The sequence below is a fragment of the Balaenoptera ricei genome, chromosome 2 (genome assembly GCF_028023285.1).
Source record: "Balaenoptera ricei isolate mBalRic1 chromosome 2, mBalRic1.hap2, whole genome shotgun sequence".
Classification (NCBI taxonomy): Eukaryota; Metazoa; Chordata; class Mammalia; order Artiodactyla; family Balaenopteridae; genus Balaenoptera; species Balaenoptera ricei.
The window spans coordinates 179,581,770-179,593,803 of record NC_082640.1 but is presented as its reverse complement, the minus strand read 5'-3'; the positions used below and the strand labels follow the sequence as shown (position 1 = coordinate 179,593,803).

The 12,034-nt window shown below is 49.9% G+C and overlaps 1 protein-coding gene across 7 annotated transcripts in view; it reads right to left on the bottom strand.

The window, feature by feature from the left end:
- The window catches only part of LOC132359970 (B2 bradykinin receptor-like), a 57,390-nt gene extending 51,555 nt beyond the window's left edge, over window positions 1–5,835 (bottom strand). For 4 of the 7 annotated variants that reach the window (XM_059914950.1, XM_059914951.1, XM_059914949.1 and 1 more), the window contains exon 1: window positions 5,336–5,818. The gene's annotated coding sequence lies outside the window, so the exon portion shown is untranslated. Of the gene's footprint in view, window positions 1–5,335 lie in introns of all 7 variants that reach the window. The other 3 variants (XM_059914955.1, XM_059914954.1, XM_059914953.1) reach the window with 1 other exon arrangement.
- Window positions 5,836–12,034: the final 6,199 nt, after the last annotated feature.

Genomic DNA, 12,034 nt, shown 5'->3' with positions numbered 1-12,034 from the left:
TTGCTTATCACTCCCTGTCTCGGCAGCTTATTCTAATTCTCCGCATAGCGCAGATCACTTCCTAATGTTTCCTTCCCCTTCCCTACTTTCAAAGAGCCAGCTTTTGGTTTTTCCTTAGATGGAATACTGATATTAACATTTTTTTCCTTTCTAATTAATCATTTTGTTTTGTCATCATTATTCTTTCTTCTACTTCTTTTTCTTTCTTTCTTTTGTTCTTTCTTCTACTTTTTTTGTCCATCCATCTTCTTGAACTGAACATTTTATTCATTTACTTGCAATCTATATAAACAATAATATAATAATCATCATAATAATTATTATTATTAACATGAGTTCGACTATGAGTATGGCTTTGTCTGTATCCCATAAATTTGATTAACAGTGTTCTTGTAACTGATCTTGTCTCAGAGATCTGTAGTTTCAGTTTTGATGATCTCTGATGGGAGAGTTCTGAGGAAGAGCATTTTCTAAAATTTACAAGTGATTTGTGATGTTTAGTTTCTATATTTGATGTTAATTTCTACAGTATGGTCAAGTAATGCAGCCAGTAAGAGTTTTATATCTGGGACTATATTAAGGTTTTCTTTAGGGCCTAGAACATAATCAATTTCTATAAATATTCCTTGGAATGTATTTCCTTTGTTGAATACAAAGTAAGATAATTTATCATAGTTTATAATAATTATATGTTACAAATATAACATACTATAATTATATATATATATATATATATATATATATATATATATATACTCTTCAATTCTTCTAATGGTTATCTTTAAAATTTTAACAAACATATGAAAACTTGTATCCATCTATTAGCGTCAAGAGTAGAAAAATAACTGTTCTTCCAGCTAAGATAAAATCTTTAGTGTAAATCAACTATACTTCAATTAAAAAAAAATCTTTAGCACACTTTTCCTCCTCCCTTCTTTTTCTCTTCTCACTTTTCAGATTTAGCTGAAATAATAAGAAATTTTTGTTCAAGATTATTTCCTAATTTTTATGTCTATTTTAAGCATCCTGCATAAACAGTTACAAAGCTTCACGATCACAGTACAACCAATTTGTTAGCAATAGTTTAGAACTGAACTGGTTTAACTGATGAGCTAATTTTCCCTATGACTTGTCTTTCCTTTTCTTGAATTGTTTGATGGGATTAATTCCCCATTTGGCTGGGAGGTGCAATCTCAGAGGCTCTGGAAGGACCAGAAAGCCTGCCTACTGCAGTCAGGGTGTCACCCCTGCTGTATAGGTATTCATAGTAGGTGCCATGCGCTGGGCTGGGTTCAGTCTTTTCCCTGGAGGGGCTTTCAGTTGGGTGGGAGAGGCAGGGCACCGCTTGATGCTTCCTGAGGCCCAAATCCACCTGCAGGGGAGCTAGGCTGGGAGCTGTCTGAGGCCCCGAGTTCTCAGGGACAGTGTGTCTGTCGGTTCTTGAAATGACATGGGAGGGGGCGGTGATACAGCCCTGGGTACCAGGGTTTGGGGGCCCTGAATTTCGGCCATGGGGATTAAGAGGAAGGATCTGGGGATGGTGGCTTTGGGGTCTAGGGCAGGGACAGGGCCTGAGTTCCTTTCGAATTTGCTCCCCCCAGAAAGCCATTTGCTAAGGCAGTGTGTGTCCATGGCTGGTCTTCCCGGTCAGGCCACACCCCCTTGGAATATGGTCACTTGGGGACCCAAAGGAAAGAAGAGGGAACACGATGTCACAGGTACACATCAGCACAGTAACAGCCACAGAAGCGCTGGGCTTGCCCAAGTGCCTGGCACTCTACAGTTTACAACACCTCAAGAGGTGTCTGGCACAGGCGCTGCTGATTTCGTGAGGCTCAGAGAAGCAAAGTGACCTCGCTGAGCTGGCTCAGCCAGCTAGCGAGTTTGGATCGGGGTCTGGAAGCCAGTTCTCTGCGCCCACCTTCCCAGAGCTCCACTGGCCAGAGAAATCAGAGGGGCCCAGAGGCGCTGGGGAGTGTGGGCTGGAAACCTGAAGTTTGAGCCCTCAAGGGAAAAGTTACAGGGCTCCCACAGATGTGCTGCCTAGGAATATGAGTGTGGGCATGCTGGGGCACCCTGTTCCCTGGGAACCCACAAGCTGCAGTGACCCCACGGCAAGGCAGACAACACCTCTGGTAGTCCCATGGCCTTGCTGCCGTCCCTCTGCTAAGTGGGCACCTGCAGGAAGCCTGGCCCCTGTTTGCACTGCACTAGCACCATCTGAGATAAACCTCTCCATGCTCTTGTAAATAGGAATGACTATCCCCATCGTACAGTTGAGAAAACTGAGGCTCAGAGAGCTTCTCCAGCAGTAAACAGTCAGAATCTGAACGCAGAGCCTGTGCTTGTTCCACCCTGCTTTGCGCTGTGATGATTTTTTTTTTGGAGGGGGTTCACATTTTTCTAGCCTATAGAACCCTACAGATTCCAGAGTCAAAGGAATACTTTACTTCTTGGGTTTGTTCTGGAAAGTACATTTTGATTGAGGAGTTGTGGAAGTTTTGCTCAGGGAGGACCCATAGGATGAGAATTATACAGTCCAACTCCAAGAGATAGAAAGTGGCCCAATGCTCAGTGGGAGAGGGATTTAGCTTCAGTCTAAGGAAGGACTTTTTAACAGTACAACCCTCTCGAGATGGAGCAGCTGCCTTGTACAGTAGCGACCTCCCCGTTCCTCGAAGCATGTGCACAAAGAAGTCAGGGAATTCCTGGGCCGGGTGGGTGTTAGAAGGGAGGTACTCAGTCTTAATATCAAGTCTTAGGAAGTTCTCATCATTTGATCCATGGCTCTGGGATACCCTAAGTGCCTTCTGAATCCTCAACACAAAGTCCTGCACGGTGTGCTTTAAAAAAAAAATTAGACTTTATTTTTAAAGCAGTTTCAGGTTCACAGAAAAATTGAGCAGAAAATACAGAGAGTTCCCACATACCTCCTACCCAACACGTGCACAATCTTCCCCACTTATCAACATCCTGCACCAGAGTTCTGTGTTCTTACAATCAATGAACCTACACTGACATATCATATCGCCAAAGTCCATGGTTTACATTAGGGTTCACTCTTGGTGTTGTACATGCTATGGGTTTGGACAAATGTATAATGACATGTATCCACCATTACAGCTTCATGCAGAGTAGTTTCACTGCCCTAAAAATCTTCTGTGCTCCGTGTGTTCATTCCTCCCTCCCCCCAACGTTGGCAACCACTGATTTTTTCACTGTCTCCATAGTTCTGCCTTTTCCAGAATGTCATATAATAGGAATCCTACAGTATGTAGCCTTTTCAGATTGGTTTCTTTCACTTAGTAATATGCTCTGTGTGCTTTTAGTGCCTGCCAAGGGACCCGTATTCACTTATTCATCCATCCACCCTTCCATCCATCCATCCATCCATCCATCCATCCATCCATCTATCCATCCATCCATCCATCCATCCACCTATCCATCCATCCATCTACCCATCCAGACATCCACCCACCCACCCACCTACCATTCAGTCATTCAGCAAATACTGACCAGTGCCCACTTTATGGTAGGCACGGTTCTCAGTGCAGGCGAACCAGCTGTGAATGGACGGACATGATCCCTACTTTCATTTTGAAAACCAGAATTCCCTGGTTGGTCTGCAGGGCAGTCTCCAGTGCCCTCTCTGACCCCAAGGCTGCACAGGTCAGAAAGGCAGCCTTTAGTGTTACCCTCGGATCCCCTCTGAACTTTTTATCCAGACACGGTCACTGTGTTAGCAGAGACCACATGGCATGGCTCTTTCCCTGCTTGGTGCCGTTGGCCAGCATCTCTCCAGTTCGGTCTAATCCCATGTCCTTAGTCTCACCATTCGTCAATCATCGGAACCTTCCCCTGCTTATAAGTGACAGACCTGAGTCCCAAAGAGGTCAAGGCCTTTCCCGGACCCTGACCAGAGGGCTTTGCTCAGTTACGTCCTGGCTCGGAGGCTCAGTTTCCTCATCTGCTCTGTGATGGCCTCGGAGCGCATGACTGCAGGGGTTTTGTGAGTTCCCGGCAGAGCTGGGATGAGACCCTGGGGTCCTGCCTATGCGGCCAGCATGGGAGCCTGCATTTGCAGTGTTCTCCAAAACCCCTTCTCCTGGCTCTTCCCCACCCCCTGTTTGACTCCAGGAGAAAAGCAGTGAACTCTTCCTTCAAGCTTGTGGGGCTCCTATTGTGGAATGTCCTCTTCACCCCGACTGCTGCCAGGGCCCAGAAGGACACAGAACAGTTTTCCTCCAGATAGGGAGGGTGGACGGTGTCCTGTGGGGTCGCTCACCCTGCCCCCAGCCACCCCCTGAGAGAAGGAATAGGAGGTGGGTTGGCCCTGGGGCCCCCATGGCCCACTCCTGGGCCAGAGCTCCCACTTCCTGTGGACTGATGGGAGCCCCAGGCAGCCTGACTCAAGGAGGCACATTCTAACCTGCCTGGGAGAGCAACTCCCATCTCCCTCCCCGACGCAGCCTCGGGAAACTACCTGCCCTCGGCAGCTCTGACAACGGCTAAGATTTATTGAGCACCTACTGCATATGCGACACTTCACTTCATCAGCCCATTTCTGTCTTTGCCCCCCATCCTGCCAGGTCAGCTTTCTGGCTCAGGAAACTGGGAAAAAAACGGACTCAAAAACATTACCCAGGGGATGAGAGCAGAGCTTGGTGCCAACCCAGGGCTGGATGCAAAGCCCACGCTCTGAACAAACAAACTGTTTTATCAGCCAGGACCAGACGAGAGGGATGCGAAGCTTATCTGAGTTATCACCACAACCGCCCCAATGCACATCAGCCATCGTTCACAAACCCCCTTCCGTCTGTGGTCTGATTAACTCCAGCCGCCCCAGGAAGCAGGCGAGCAGGGTACTTTGCAGACGAGAAACTGAGGCTCAGAGAGGTTAAGTAACTTGTCCAGGGTCACACAGGGCCAATGAGCGGTAGGGCTATGAGTGAAAAGCCAGATTCTTGAGTCTAAACCTCACACCTTCCCTGCTTCACCACCCTCTCTGCTTTAGTACAGGAATCCACCCAAAGTCTATAAAAGTCAGGTCACTAAATGGCTCACATAAATATACACCTGCCTGTCTGTCTCCTCCATTCAGGGAGAAGACAAACCTAGAACAAACAAGAATGTTTCTCTTGCTGGGAGCCCTTCCTGTTACCAGTAGGGAAGGAAGGGAACTTTCCCAAACTCCCTAGGACCTGAGGAAAACTTCTCACCCAGCCTGGGAATCAGCCCCCATGTCACCCATCTGCCCGCCCTCCCTCTGTGCTTGGTCTGCCTGTCCTTCCCCGAGAAGGCGAGGCGGCTGGACCAGCCCCTGCCCGGCACCCACCTTGTCCGGAGCACAAACGCGGGCACTTCGTAGCTCCCTGGTCCAGCGGGGCTGCCCAAGGGCCCCAGTCCTCCGAGGAACCTCCGGAGCTGAGCTGGAGTGGCAGCGGGAACATATCATCTTTCAAGGGCTGGGCTGTGATGTCATCACCCTCCTGGGCACTTCCTCCCTCCACCTCCAGCCTAGGCCAGAGCTCCAGCTCCTGCCCAGCGCCGGCCCCAGCCAGGCTGGCTACAGTTTCCAGAACCCAGACCTACAGAGGCCAGGTGGGGGGCTGCAGCTGCCCAGGGCTCCTGCTGCCCTCTGAGCCTGGGGCGCTGGGCGAGCCGCGTGGATGATTTCCAGGTTAGTGCACGGAGTGTTCTCTTGTGTAGACAGGCTGCCCTTTAGAGGCTCGGATTGGCAGACGTGTTCTGGGCTCCAAGTCAGCCTGGATTTCAGCCCCAGCGCTGCCACTTTCCTGGAGGAAAACCTCAGGCAGGTGACTAAACCTCTCTGAACTCTGAAAGGCAGCTGATGGTGACAAATCTCAGAGAGGGGAGGGGTGAGGGTTAGTAACAGTCCTGACATGTACATAACTTTTACTGTGGCAGGCGCTTTTTTAAAGCCCATAAATGCGCTAACTCAGCTAATCCTCCCAGGAACCCAGGCAGTCTGGCTCCAAAATCTGTTCTTAACCACTTTCCCATCCCTTTTCTCAACTAAATGAAATTCTGGTGTGAATATTGGATGCATAGCAGGTGACCCCTGAAATACTAGTTTTCTTCTTTCTGGTATTGAGCTCGGTAGCGGACACACTTCACAAGTGAATACATTTGTCTAATAGCACATTTATTGCTTATCATGATTCTTTTCCCTATGCGGTAGTTTTGTGTCGGCGTTCAGGTGTAAACAGTGGGCATTTACACAGAAGGGAGAGACAAGGGTGCCCAGGGAGGCAGGGGAGCTCTGATTGTTTTTATGCCATGTATACTTCCAAAGGGATGACGGCAGCAGAAACTCGGAAACATCTTCAGAGATAGAACACCTTTCCCTGTCCTGTTTTCTGGTGACACTTAAGGATTTGTGCCTCTGAGACTCAGCCATTTCTTTGGGGATGTTTGGCTGTGGTTTCCTCACACTTCAACACTGATTGGCTTTCTTGGCTTCGCTCTGGAGACTTACTGACAATCCACAGCACTTAACGCTCCCAGAAGCTTAGAAGCTGGAAAGTATGGGGGCATTCAAACATTTTTGGAAAAAGTCTTAAAGCCTTTCCTTCAAAAGAGAGCTGATAATGTGGGTCCGGTGGGACTGCAGGAATAAACGGGAGGGTCACAACTCCACCTGCTGTCTCCCCTTCCCCTGTAACTTCTCTAAACCAAGTCTTCAAACCAGCGACTGAGTCCAGCTCCATTATTAGAGATACGGGGAAACTGAGTCCCAGAAGGGTTAACGGGGAGGCCTGGGATCTAGGCCTGACTTGGCTGTGAACTGGTTGCATAAACTTGAATGTGGTCCTTTCCCCGACCTGGTGTCTCAGTGACTCCTCTGCACAGTGGCTGGTTCTGCGGTGCTGGGACTCCTTGATCTGAGATTTCCGACTTCCTAGATGGGAGCAGGGCTCTTTGGACAGGCTGTCTGGTGCCCACCAGCCCTATAACATGGACTGTGCTATATGCTTTTTTCCAGGAGAGAGGATCTATAGCCTTCGTCAAATTACTGAAAGGATCTTCTATGATCCAAAGCATCTTGCATCCCTCAGATGTCAGAGAGAGAGAGAGAGACCTTGTGAGGTCCCTTCCAGCTCACATATTCTAGGGTTCTACATCTATGAGATGAAAAATCTTCAAAGATCTGAATCCAGTGCTGATGCTTCTGTAAATACTATTGACAGAGAGAGCTCCAAAGGGCATCGTCCATCTACACACTTCTCCATCCACCACTGTAATACAGTTTTTTTGGGGGGGTGGGGGAGAAATGCTATCTTGACACAGTTTTGAAGTCCTGGCTCGCGGTTGGTCAGTTCTTCTTGAACAGCTAAGTTCACACTCACATCACTTCTCTTCTCGGGTTTTCACACTCTGGGCCACTATACACCTGCCCTAATCATGCGGGGGCCAGGTACCAAACAACTATGGACAGCCCTTATATCCTGGAACTTACAAAATTATTCAAATTAGCCAATCCACAGGGAGCCTGAGAAAGCTGCCTAACCCATCCTGCTTGCTGTACATAAGCTCTCCCTGTAGCACCAGCTTGCTGTTACTCTGTCCCCACGTGCAACCCCTGTGTGGCCCTGCCTGGAAGACTTCTCTCCTTTGGGGAAGTAAGTAACAAAAAGTTCTGCCTTTCATCTATCTGAGTGCCATCGTGTCATGTCTCTCCAACAAAAGAATCTTTAAATCTTGAAAAATAATCACCCACTCTTCCATCCACCTACACTTGTATCTACCCATTCACCCATCCACCCACCTGCTCTCCCATCCTTCCATCCATCCATCCATCCATCCATCCACCCACTGATTTATCAGACATCCGCATAGGTAGTCTGTGCATTGTTAGGCAGAAGTGAATGAATCAATGCACCCATGTCTGGGAGGAGCCCACCACTGAGGCCAGGGAACCATTTCAAAAGGAATTTCTCACAAACTCAGCAACAACCCACACTCATTTATATCTGGATCGGCACGTATTTGTACTTCATTTTTGCTACGAGAAAATTTAGCTAAACCCTTCCTGCGAAATCTGACACCCCTGACTTATTCTACCCCTTTCCACTTATCCACTTGGCTGGGGTCACAAGGGCGCTCAGCCTGAGGTCACAAGGGGGCTCAGCCCTGCCAGGACTCCGGCTCCAGCCGGCCCGGGGGTTTTCAGGGACACCTAGAGGGGGCACCGAGTTCCTCCTGCATAACCCTGACGGCCTCCGCGCTAAGCCAGGGCCCCTCTGTGGCTTGATAAGAACCGACCCCTGGCCTCTCCAGCTCAAGTCCAAACCTAAGCCTTAGCATCATGCAGTCATCTAAGTCTCCCAAATGTGGCAGATGGCAGCTGACTCATGCAGTGATTTGCACATGCAGTGATCTCTGTTTAGCGTGCCCTTCCTTTGGAAACTCCCGCCCTTCTTTTAGGGGCTGCTCACGGGCCTTTTCCTGACGTGCCTGGCGGAGGCTGCACCCCGCCTGCACTCAGCAGCCTGGCCGCCTCCCTCCACAGCACCGAGTTTTCTTCCATGCCCCCCCCGGACATGAATCCCATGAGGCAGGGACTCCTGTCTTATTTATCACTGTCTGTTATCGTCCAGCACATAGCAGGGCCCCTGTGAACTCCTGCTGATGGAATGAAGACACACGTCAGTCTACGGGCAAAAGCCCCCAGATCCAACCTCACTGGGGTGGAGAAAAGAGCCCATAAAACAGAACAGTAGGAAAGCAAGCTATGTATGCACATGTCTGCACACATGTTTGTTTATGTATGTCTGCCCCTCCACCCCAGTGTTCCAGAACATCCTCTCCAAATGTCTGTGTGTGAGGCTGAGGTCCTCAGTTCCCTCCCCAGGAAGCCCCTTTTCCATCCACCTCCAGAAGTGGGCTGCGCTTTTGTCCAGAACTCTATAGTCTTGACCAGAAAGCAACCCCTGTTCTCTGTCACTCGGCAGCCGCCCGGCATACCACAAGCAGACCAATCCTGAAAAACTGGGTGAGCACGGATTTTGATTCAGAGCGAAACATGCACAAAGCCTATAGTGTGGATTGGTTGGCACTGATGCCCACGCCTACGGACCCTGCAGAGCAAATCCCAGCCGACGTGCAGCCCCCTCCGTTCTGCGTCCGTTCTCGCCCCCGACCCCCAGAGGCCCCCATAGCCCTGCAGGAAGCTTCGTCCTGGGCACAGCTGGCCCTCAGTCCCCAGCTCCGACCCCCGGGCTGTCCATTCCCCAGTGATAAGCTACTAGCTGTTTAAAGTCCTTCTGAGTAAAGGAGAATTAAAATTTTAATTTATTAGCATGCATTTTACCATTCACCTTTATATCGCCAGCTTGAAGTGCAAATATCTGTGCGTTTAACTCATACGTGAAATCACCGAAATAGCACCATTTATATTTTGCAGTTTATACGTGCATATGTATTTTGTTCTTTCCAGAACAGTGGAAACCTGGCAGAAAGCAAACTCTTGCTTTCCTTAATATGGGTTTTTTTCCTCACAATTTCTGTCTGAGTGGACTTTCCCACACCCCGTCCTCAGATTTAGGGCGTGAGTGAAATCCTTGCTATTTCTGGTGCAAAGACCTTCAGAGCTGTGATCAGACAGGAACTTGAGGAAGGAGGTGGGGGCGAAGGGCACAGGGAGGCTAGTCTTTCCTCCGTCTGTCTGCCTGTCTCCCTGCTGCCCTGGGAGGTGGATGGGGGCCTTGTCCTGCTGGGCCGGCAGGTTGGCGGGAAGGAGGCCTCGGTTGCCAGTTGGCCTGGCCACACTGCTTCCTACCTCTGTCCTTGGCCTTGGGGCTGCCGCTGCTCTTATGTCCAGAGGTGATTCCTCACTTCCTGCCCGGGCAGCGGGCTGGGGCGGCTGCTGAGTTTGGGAAATCCTAAGGGTGAGGAGCCCAGGCTGATTCCTGGCATCCCTTGCCCTTCTTCTCCAGGGACTGACTGCCGAGCCAGGGTCCCCAGGGAGCCGGCTCTACCTGCAGGGTCCTCGTGCCTCCTCGTGCCTCCCGTGGAACCTGGGACCCCCAGGTCCGGCGCCCACCAGGCTTGGTGCCGAGGCCCCTCCTTTCCCCTTCCCACCCCCTCATCAGGAGATTGAAGCTCCGAGAGGGGATTTACTCTAGCGAGTGGCATCCTCGGATCTCCCTATTCTGGGTATTTCATAGAAATGGAATCCTGTGACATGTGGCCTTTGGGGCCTGGCTTCTTACACTCAGTGTCATGTTTTTGAGGCTCAGCCACATGGCGGCACATAGCAGTCCTTCATTCCTGTTTGGGGCTCAGCAATGCTCCGTCATATGGCTGGACCACATCTCTTTGTCCCTTCCCCCATGGATGGACTTTGGGGCTGTTTCTACCTTTCAACCATTGTGAATAACGTTGCCAGGAACATTCAGGTAGAAGTGTTTGTCTGGGTTCCTGTTTTCCATCTTTTGGGCGTGTACCCAGCTGGGCCATGTGGGAACTCTGTGCTTCACTTTTGGAGGAAGAGCCAGACTGTTTTCACAGCAGCCGCACCAAGAGGTGCCCCCGCCCCTTGCAGTTCCCCGCTCATAGGTTCAAACACCTAGTGCACTGAAGCTGCTGGAGGGCTGCAGAGAAGGATACTGCCCTGGGGGGCATTCTGGAGCCGAGCAGAACCCTATGGGGCCTTTCCCAGACAGACCCCTCCCTGATATCCTCTGCTGTGTCTCCTCTCTGAAGTACCTGGATAACAGTATCTGATGCACATTTCCTGAGTTTTTCAGATGCTGAAACCACCACCAAATGGAAGAAATTAACTATTGGATAATCACGAGCATGCAGCCCCCAGACCTTCTGGCGCCTGAGGATTGATAAGGTTCATCCCTGTGATACTGCTGTGTTATCTCACCATCAACCAATCAGAGAATTGTGCACAAGCTGATCACAGACTCTGGGATGCCCTGCCCTCGCCTGGCCTTTAAAAATGCTCTGCCCCTATGATACTGTAGAGCACAGGGAACTCTGCTCAATATTATGAAAAAACCTGAAAGGGAAAAGAATTTGAAAAAAGAATAGTTATATATATATATATATATATATATGTATAACTGAATCACTTTGCTGTACACCTGAAACTAACACAACATTGTTAATCAAGTGTACTCCAATATAAAATAAATTTTTTTTTTAAATTTAAAAAATAAAAAGCTGTAAATTGCTGCTCTCAAAAAAAAAATGCTTTGCTGAAACTTTTCAGGGAGTTCGGGGTTTTGGGGGGCATGAGCCACACGTCCTCCTTGTCTGACCCTGCAATAAACCTTCCTCTGCTCCGGACTCTGACGTTTCGGTTTGTTTGGCCTCCCTGTGTATTGGGCACATGAACTTGCGTTCAGTAACAATTTGAGTTTCTACTGACTCAGTGGGCTAACCGTTGATCACCATCACCATCAGCCTCCATTTCACTTCATCCATTTGTTCCGTGTATTTTCAGTTCAAAGAGGTGCATTCCCATGTGCTATGCATCAGCGTCTTACAACGAAGCAGAAATGTCGAGTAACCTGCCCGAGGTCCCCCAGCTAGAGGGGGGCTGAGCTGGAGCAGGAACCCAGGCCTCCTCTGCACTGGAGCCTGCAGACGGGAGCCTCTGCTTCCCAGTGGATGGCCCCCGAGAGCCAGCCTTTCCCTGGAGCTCTCTGCTCCCCAACCCTCTCTGCCCACGCTGGCACTGCAGTCAGATTCCGAATTCGCCCCAACTCTCCCTGGGAGAGAGAAACTTAGTACACAGCATTCTGGGCCACATTCCTCCGCCTGGGGGCCTCCAGCTGGGTGCCCTTCACTGTTGAGTAATTCCCCTTTAGCTCACCTTCGAGTCTGTTTTCCTAACGCAGCCCCAGACAGCTCCCAGCCTCCACCCCCTGCCCTGGCTGCTGAGTCCCAGCCCCCCTCTGGAAAACACAATCAGCCAGGCTCCCAAGTGCCCAGCACCTTGCTCTAGCCAGGCCCCTCCAGGCAGGTGACAGGTGACATCTCCAGCCCACGCAGTCAG